The sequence below is a fragment of the Salmo salar genome, chromosome ssa24, assembly GCF_905237065.1.
Source record: "Salmo salar chromosome ssa24, Ssal_v3.1, whole genome shotgun sequence".
Lineage (NCBI taxonomy): Eukaryota > Metazoa > Chordata > Actinopteri > Salmoniformes > Salmonidae > Salmo > Salmo salar.
The window spans coordinates 6,790,345-6,799,158 of record NC_059465.1 but is presented as its reverse complement, the minus strand read 5'-3'; the positions used below and the strand labels follow the sequence as shown (position 1 = coordinate 6,799,158).

Genomic DNA, 8,814 nt, shown 5'->3' with positions numbered 1-8,814 from the left:
AGAGTCCCAACCCCAATCAACCAAACATAGAAACACACAACCTAGACTAACCATAGAATTAACTAAACATAAACCAAAACCCGGAATTACTAAATCAAACACCCTTTACACAAACACACCACCCCGAACCACATAAAACAAATACCCCCTGCCACGCCCTGACCAAACTACAAAACAATTAACCTTATATACTGGCCAGGACGTGACAGGTGCACACTGTAAAAAAGCCAACTTAACCAATTGCTTAATCAGCATTGTTCTGTGAGTTGGGTGGACTTCAGAAGGACGAGACATTGAGCTAATGGGTGAATGTTTGTTCACTCAACAAACTTTGCTCACAGTGGGCTGAATATATAAAAACTTGTTGAGTCTAATTACAATTTAATGTTTGTCTTTGGAAGGCAACACTGTATGTTGGTTCAGCAATATTCCCAGATGTGTAGCAAACTCACAACCCTATAGCAGCTGGTTGCCTTACAATTGTACATTGATAAAAAAAAATTACAGTGCAGAGTCAAATACACATCTCAACTCAATCAACTCAAAGTGCAGGTGTAGCCAAGTTCAACTTCAACACAGGTGGTTAGGGAGATAAAGTCAAGTTGAATTTGAAATGTGTTGATTGATCCATACACTTGTATTACAATGATGAGACTGCTTATCGTTTTTCTAAGGAGTCGAGGAGGCCTTGTTTATCAAAACAGATCAATGATCACTCACACCGCCAAAGTAGAAGAAGAGAAGATGAGAAGGGAGAGTACAATAAAGTTGACCATTGCTATGTAGATTAGTTGCCCTTGGCCTTCTCAATTGTAGACACCTTTAGTTAGTTAATGATTGCAGGGCTGGATAGATGAGGGTATAAAGACAAGCAGGGAGCTGTGGCTGTCTCTACTGTCACTGTCTTATAGTCACCATGTCTTTCTCAGGGAAATACCAGATGGAGACACATGAGAACTTTGAGTCTTTCATGGAGGCTATTGGTATGTCTTGCTGTTTGTACATGTGTGATGTGATTAGACTTAGGGTGTTAATTTCAGATGTTATAGTCCTTTCAGTAATAATGTTCAATGGTGATTGCTGATGCAGCGGTTACTCAAGTAGCAAACAAAGCTAGCACATTAGATTCCTTGGACACTGAACAGAAGTGATAATTAAGACTTACCATGGTTCCCTGAGTTTTCCTTGGGGGGTTTTATTAACCTTCTGAACAAATTCTAGGTCATTGGAGGTTTTTGAGAAACTAGCTGAAATTCATTAAGAATTTAATTACACTGCTAGCTTACTTTGGGTTAACTAACTTCAAGCACAGATGGGACCCATGGATATTAATCTGTTGTGGCACGGTGTCAGTGCAACTCAAACTTATGTTCTTGTCCTTTATCCATAGAATTACTCCACTCTGCCACCAGAATGTATTTGGCATGTAATGTCTCTTTTTTTTTTTTAAATGTGCTGAATGTTCCTAAGCAATTCTCCTGCACATTACCAGAATATTGTATGCAAAATAGCTCTAAGAAACCTATGGCTCTCAGAACGTTAAGTGCTAGCTGATGATGCATTTAATTTTGTTGCAATATTTTTAATTGAGTTTTGCTTCAGTAGTAATTCTGTGTTCATGTCTGATTTCGCCAATGTGCTGCTGTATATAAAGCACAACTCATGACTCTCTCTCATGCATGTAGGTCTCCCTGATGAGCTTATCCAGGAGGGCAAAGACATCAAGAGCATCTGCGATTGAGACTGGAGACCACTTCAAGGTGACTGTCACCACGGGAACAAAGATCCTCACCAACTCCTTCACCATTGGCCAGGAGACGGAGCTTGAGTCGCCGACCGGGGAGAAGGTCAATGTGGGTGGTGCATGTCACAATCCAACCATGAGTTTCATACATGTAGCCTGGATTTATCCATCTCCCTACATATACAGCCAGTATCTAACTAAACTATAAGTTCAGCTGATGTGGGGTCACTATGGTTAGTTCATGTCCCAGTTATGTTAGGTTAGTAGTTACATTATATCATATCCAAATACAACAGCAGTCAAGTCCCCCCCCCCACTTGTATGTGGGCTGACTGACATTCTTTGGCAGAGAATCTGCTCTCCACAATAACTGGGCTCAGTTCTAACTTCTCAGCAGTTTACATGTCAAAACCAACTCAAACCTGTTGCACACGGCCAAATGTTTTCTCCATATATGGCCATCCATATTAGGCCCGATAAATTGGCGCTAGTTGACCTTGAACACGCCTATCAGATTTAACATTAAACCGCTCTCTACTGTTTTCCAGTCTCTGGTGATTGAAACTAACAAGCTGAAGGTCTCCCTGAAGGGGATCGAATCTGTCACAGAACTGGCAGACGCCAACACCCTCGTCAACCGAGGCTCTGCATTTGTCCTCATGCTCCTAGATCTTAGTGCTGCTTTTGATACCATCGTTCACAACATTCCTTTGGAGAGATTGGAAACCCAAATTGGTCTACACGGACAAGTTCTGGCCTGGTTTAGATCTTATCTGACGTAAAGATATCAGTTTGTCTCTGTAGATGGTTTGTCCTCTGACAAATCAACTATAAATTTCGGTTTTCCTCAAGGTTCCGTTTTAGGACCACTATTGTTTTCACTATATATTTTACCTCTTTCACTGCTATGCAGATGACACACAGCTGTACATTTCAATGAAACATGGTGAAGCCCCAAATTTGCCCTCACCTGGAAGCCTGTGTTTCAGACATAAGGAAGTGGATGGCGGCAAATGTTTTACTTTAAACTCGGACCAAACAGAGATGCTAGTTCTAGGTCCCAAGAAACAAAGAGACCTTCTGTTGGATCTGACAATTCATCTTGATGGTTGTACAGTCGTCTCAAATAAAACTGTGTAGGACCTTGGCGTTACTCTGGACCCGGATCTCTCTTTTGACGAACATATCAAGACTGTTTCAAGGACAGCTTTTTTCCATCTACATAACATTGCAAAAATCAGAAACTTTCTGTCCAAAAATGATGCAGAAACATGTATGCATGCTTTTGTCACTTGTAGGTTAGACTACTGTAATGCTCTACTTTACTGGCAACCCGGATAAAGCACTAAATAAACTTCAGTTAGTGCTAAACACGGCTGCTAGAATCTTGACTAGAACCAAAAAATGTGTTCGTATTACTGCCTCTCTACAATGGCTTCCTGTTAAGGCTAGGGTTGATTTTCAAGGTTTAACTATTAACCTACAAAGCATTACATGGGCTTGCTCCTACCTATCTTTCCGATTTGGTCCTGCCGTATATACTAACACGTATGCTACGGTCACAAGACGCAGGCCTCCTTACTGTCCCTAGAATTTCTAAGCAAACAGCTGGAGGCATGGCTTTCTTATACAGAGCTAAATTTTTATGGAATGTTCTGCCTATCCATATGAGAGACGCAGACTCGCTCCAACCTTTAAGTCTTTATTGAAGACTAATCTCTTCCGTAGGTCCTATGATTGTGTAACAAAAGTTGTCATGGAGAGAAGACCAAGGCGCAGCAGGTATGTGAATACTCCTATTTAATTTCCAAAAAGGAGTAAAGCATCCACTTAACAAAACAATAAAGGTGACAACAGCAACAGTTCTGCAGGCTATTAAACGCAGTGCAAAAACAACCACCCACAACCCCAAAGAAAAACACACCTATATAGGACTTCCAATCAAAGGCAACTCAACACACCTGCCTTCAATTGGAAGTCCCAAACAACAACACAATCGTTCACATACACAAAAACTGCCACGTCCGGACCCCAAAACTAATACAATAGCTCCATCTGCTGGTCAGGACGTAACAGTACCCCCCCCCCCCCCCCCCCTCAAGGTGCAGACCCCGGAATGCACCTACCAACAGAAAACACCAACAAAAAACCCATAAACAATAACCCCTAAACAATAAGGGAGGGAAGGGAGGGTGGCTGCCGTCACCGACGGCACTGTGCTACGCCCTCCCTCCCCAACCCACCTATCCTGGAGGTGGCTCAGGTGCAGGACGTGGACCTCGCTCCACCTTCGGCGTCGCCCGTCTGCCCGCTGTGCCGGGCAGACGGGCCACTCGGGCTGACCCTGGCAGACGGACCACTCGGGCTGGGTCGGAAGACATGCGGGCCACTCGGGCTGGGCCGGAGGGCAGGAGGGCCACTCGGGCTGGGCCGGAGGGCAGGAGGGCCACTCGGGCTGGGCCGGAGGGCAAGAGGGCCACTCGGGCTGGGCCGGAGGGCAGGAGGGCCACTCGGGCTGGGCCGGAGGGCAGGAGGGCCACTCGGGCTGGGCCGGAGGGCAAGAGGGCCACTCGGGCTGGGCCGGAGGGCAGGAGGGCCACTCGGGCTGGGCCGGAGGGCAGGAGGGCCACTCGGGCTGGGCCGGAGGACAGGCAGGGCACCCTGGCAGATCCCGGCAGGCGGGCACCTCTGGCTGCTCCGGGCAATTTGGCCACTCTGGCGGCTCCGGGCAGTCTGGCCACTCTGGCAGCTCCGGGCAGTCTGGCCACTCTGGCGGCTCCGGGAAGTCTGGCCACTCTGGCGGCTCCGGGCAGTCTGGCCACTCTGGCGGCTCCGGGCAGCCGGGCCACTCTGGCGGCTCCGGGCAGCCGGGCCACTCTAGCGGCTCCGGGCAGCTGGGCCACTCTGGCGGCTCCGGGCAGCCGGGCCACTCTGGCGGCTCCGGGCAGCCGGGCCACTCTGGCGGCTCCGGGCAGCCGGGCCACTCTGGCGACTTACGACTGGCGGGCGGCTCTGGCGACTTACGACTGGCGGGCGGCTCTGGCGACTTACGACTGGTGGGCGGCTCTGGTGACTTACGACTGGCGGGCGGCTCTGGTGACTTACGACTGGCGGGCGGCTCTGGTGACTTACGACTGGCGGGCGGCTCTGGTGACTCTTGACTGGCGAGGCTGGACTGACGCACTAGACTCCTGATGCGTGGGGCTGGTACTGGACGTGCCAGCCTGGAGACACGCACCTCCATGCTAGTGCGTCTAGCGGGAAACACCGGACCGAAAGGGCACACTGGCGGTCTTGAGTGCAGGGTTGGCATCACCCCTTCCGGCTCGATGCTCACCTTGCCCTGGCACCTGCGGGGCGCTGGTACTGGGCGGACTGGGCTGTGCGTCCGTATAGGCGAGATGGTGCATACCTCAGCGTAACATGGCGCCCTCCACCTCATACGCACCTCCCTGTAGTCACGGGTAGCTGACTTACGGCTCTTCCCTGGCCTGGCCAAACTACCCGTGTGCCCCCCCAAAAAAAAATCTTGGGGCTGCATCTCGGGTTCCCTTAGCTCCCTTAACTTGTCCTCCCAGAATTGTCTTTCGTCCTGCCAGGTCCATTCCTCCATTTTTTCCTCCCGTGGCTTCCTCCTCTTCTGCTGCTTGGTCCTTTGGTGGGTGGTTCTGTAACAAAAGTTGTCATGGAGAGAAGACCAAGGCGCAGCAGGTATGTGAATACTCATATTTAATTTCCAAAAAGGAGTAAAGCATCCACTTAACAAAACAATAAAGGTGACAACAGCAACAGTTCTGCAGGCTATTAAACGCAGTGCAAAAACAACCACCCACAACCCCAAAGAAAAACACACACACCTATATAGGACTTCCAATCAAAGGCAACTCAACACACCTGCCTTCAATTGGAAGTCCCAATCAACAACACAATCATTCACATACACAAAAACTGCCACGTCCTGACCCCAAAACTAATACAATAGCTCCATCTGCTGGTCAGGATGTGACAGGCAAATCTCCTGTGCATGATTTGTGTGATAGTTCAAGTTGCATGTGAATTTCTGTAGTTCGTGTTCAACACTAATTGATTATAACCACTCTCTCACCAGCAATCAGCAGCAGAGAGTAGAAACAGGAAGAGAGCAAGAAGGCATCTCACCAGTGTTGTTGATGAGAGGCACATGATCGATATCAAGAGTGACCTCTTCCCGGACAACCCAATCTCCTCCACCCCCTCTCTCCTGCTCAGGTCTGCAGGAACACAGCGGACCACCAGCCCCCCCTGAACCACCACAGAATCCTCCAGATCCTCCCTCAGCATCCTTAGCTGGTCCCCAGACCGAGCCACCAGGAGAAAGACCGAGCCAGGCTGGAGCCTCGCACACCACCTGGTAGATTAAATACGTTGGGGAGTATTTATAGTTACTGTACATTTCTGACAATGGTCTGGTTTCTCCACAGATGGATTGACGGACAGACAGAAACAAAGAAAGAACTCCCCTGCATGGCCATTATGCGGCCAAGCCCCGCTCCTGGAGTCAGAGAAGAGGAGGTTGGACATCAGATCAGCCTGCATCCTCGGACTAGAAAGGAACAAAGAGAAAGAGAGATTAGCGCTGATGAGTAGAGGAGAGGAGAATATGCAATGAGAGGGATTGTGGGTTTTGCCAATGAGAGATGAGTGTCTTTTATGATGGAATGGGCATTACACTCAGGCAGAACTAACGCTATCTCATGTGGATGCTATATTTTGCATGACTAAATGTCCTAAGATATATCCTGAGATATAGATTAGATGTTGATAGCTGGCCAGTTAATATTGTGTCACAGAATATGTTAAGTGTCATGGTCATGGAATGGGAAAACATTATGATTATTTTCATCCATGACAAACAAATTGACAAACAATCATTTTCATTTTGTGAATAATGTGTTAAAAGGACTCAGACTTGAAGGAAATGTACAGTTATGACATATTTAAAGGTATCATTAACATACTGTATGACCTATATGAGATATGGGCAATTCTACAGTAACAGGGGCATGCTGAGACTGTTTTTTTACTTTCACGTGCCATCTCCACACTTTCCTCTTGTCCCATACCCTTGCTTCATGTACACTAACAACAGAGCTGCCAGCTATAGAGGACACTGACACGACCAGTGCAAACCATGAGGCACATCAACTTCAAACTTCCAAGAAAATAACCTATATAGTTAGACTGTAACATGATAGTAAACAAATGAAGTTAATTATGGGATTTCACTTTTTCACTTAACAGCCTGTGTTACTGTAGGCTACGTATATAACAATGTTGACCTCACAATATCTTTTTTATAGCAGAACATTAACTTGGCTATCTCCTTTCTATGTTCTTATCCATAACCACATCCTAGGATGCATCTCCAATCTGCCTTAGTCACCATGCAGATTGCAGCCTCCACACATGGTGCAGTCAGACAATGCATTATTTCTGGGTTTCAGGTTATCACTGATCTCTCTGTTTCCTGTCAACTTATGACACCTGTTATGTCACATTTCAGTGCCACCTTCATTTCTGATGACAAAGGATATCCAGGTCTTTAGGGATCGAGATAAAACTGGGCAATACGTTCCTTTTCTTCTTCACATACACACTACACTCTCTTCCCTCTCCTCTTCCTTGCTGCATTGCAACCCCTTCCCCATCTGCTTGACATGATCACAGAGCAGATGAAGCATGGTTCCATGGCAACTCCAACGTGTTGGTATCACGAGAGAGAGATTGTCATCTTTGGGGCTCCATTAATCTCTGTTATCCTGAAGTACAATTCTCCAGAAAGTTTGTCGCGGCCTGTTTTACATGCAGAATCTGTCCAAGAGCAATTAGGGCTCCGTAGAGTTATCAGAATGTTCTGCTACATTAGGCTACATCCACAAGGTTTCCAGCATGCTTCTAATTAGCATGATGTCCTTTAATAACTCTTTGCCCTTGCACTCCTAAACAACTAAATATTTACAGAATTTGGCAAAGGTTAAGGTCTACGAACCTTTGTCCACTCTAACATATTCTAGTTTTGGAATTTTTTATTTTGTATTTAACCTTAATTTAACTAGGCAAGTCAGTTAAGAACAAATTCTTATTTACAATGGCGGCCTGGAAACAGAAAACTGTATTGAAAAACTGTATTCACTGATGAGAAAATTTGCAGAATGACGGCCAAAATCCATCTCACTCCATCTTCTACCACTGCCGTCTACTGGGCTTCCTCTCACCACCATATTTGGTAGTGAGTGGAAACGCCAACCGGATGCTTCACATTTATACATTCGGTGAAATATCTGTCTCATTGTTCTATCTGTGGCAAAACTGTGCCTCACGCTCTCAGCTTCTGGTTATCCATCCATATGCTGCGTTCATAAGTTGGAAACTCAGAAAATATGACTGTAAACTGGCAACGAGTAACGAGTTGTGTGCGTTCATGTGCTTTGAACCCGTTGAGAACGGATTTTGGCTAATGGCAATAGCTATCATGCTCACAAACAAATTATAGTGTTAAAAAAACATATTAAGATTGTTTTTATGAAATGTTTTGTTGTTGCATATAACTGCCGAAAATTATGTTATCAAGGTCATTCCCTTAGTATGTGATATCTGAGTTCAGCATGTGGGAGTCGGAGCCATAGAGATATATAGAGGACTCTTTATTTTTATTTCATTATTTTTTTATTCCACCTTTATTTAACCAGGTAGGCCAGTTGAGAACAAGTTCTCATTTGCAACTGCGACCTGGCCAAGATAAAGCAAAGCAGTTCGACACAAACAACAACACAGAGTTACACATGGAATAAACAAACGTACAGTCAATAACACAATCGAAAAGTCTATATACAGTGTGTGCAAATGAGGTAAGATTACAGGTGCAATGGTGGGCTACAGGTGGCTATGTACAGGTGCAATGATCTGTACAGGTGGGCTATGTACAGGTGGGCTATGTACAGGTGCAATGATCTGTAAGCTGCTCTGACAGCTGATGCTTAAAGTTAGTGAGGGAGATATGAGTCTCCAGCTTCAGTGATTTTTGCAATTCG

At 46.2% G+C, this 8,814-nt stretch overlaps 1 pseudogene; it reads left to right on the top strand.

Annotated features, from left to right (window-relative positions):
* Positions 1-906: 906 nt before the first annotated feature.
* On the top strand, positions 907-6,029 carry LOC106584942 (fatty acid-binding protein, liver-type-like; annotated as a pseudogene).
* Positions 6,030-8,814: the final 2,785 nt, after the last annotated feature.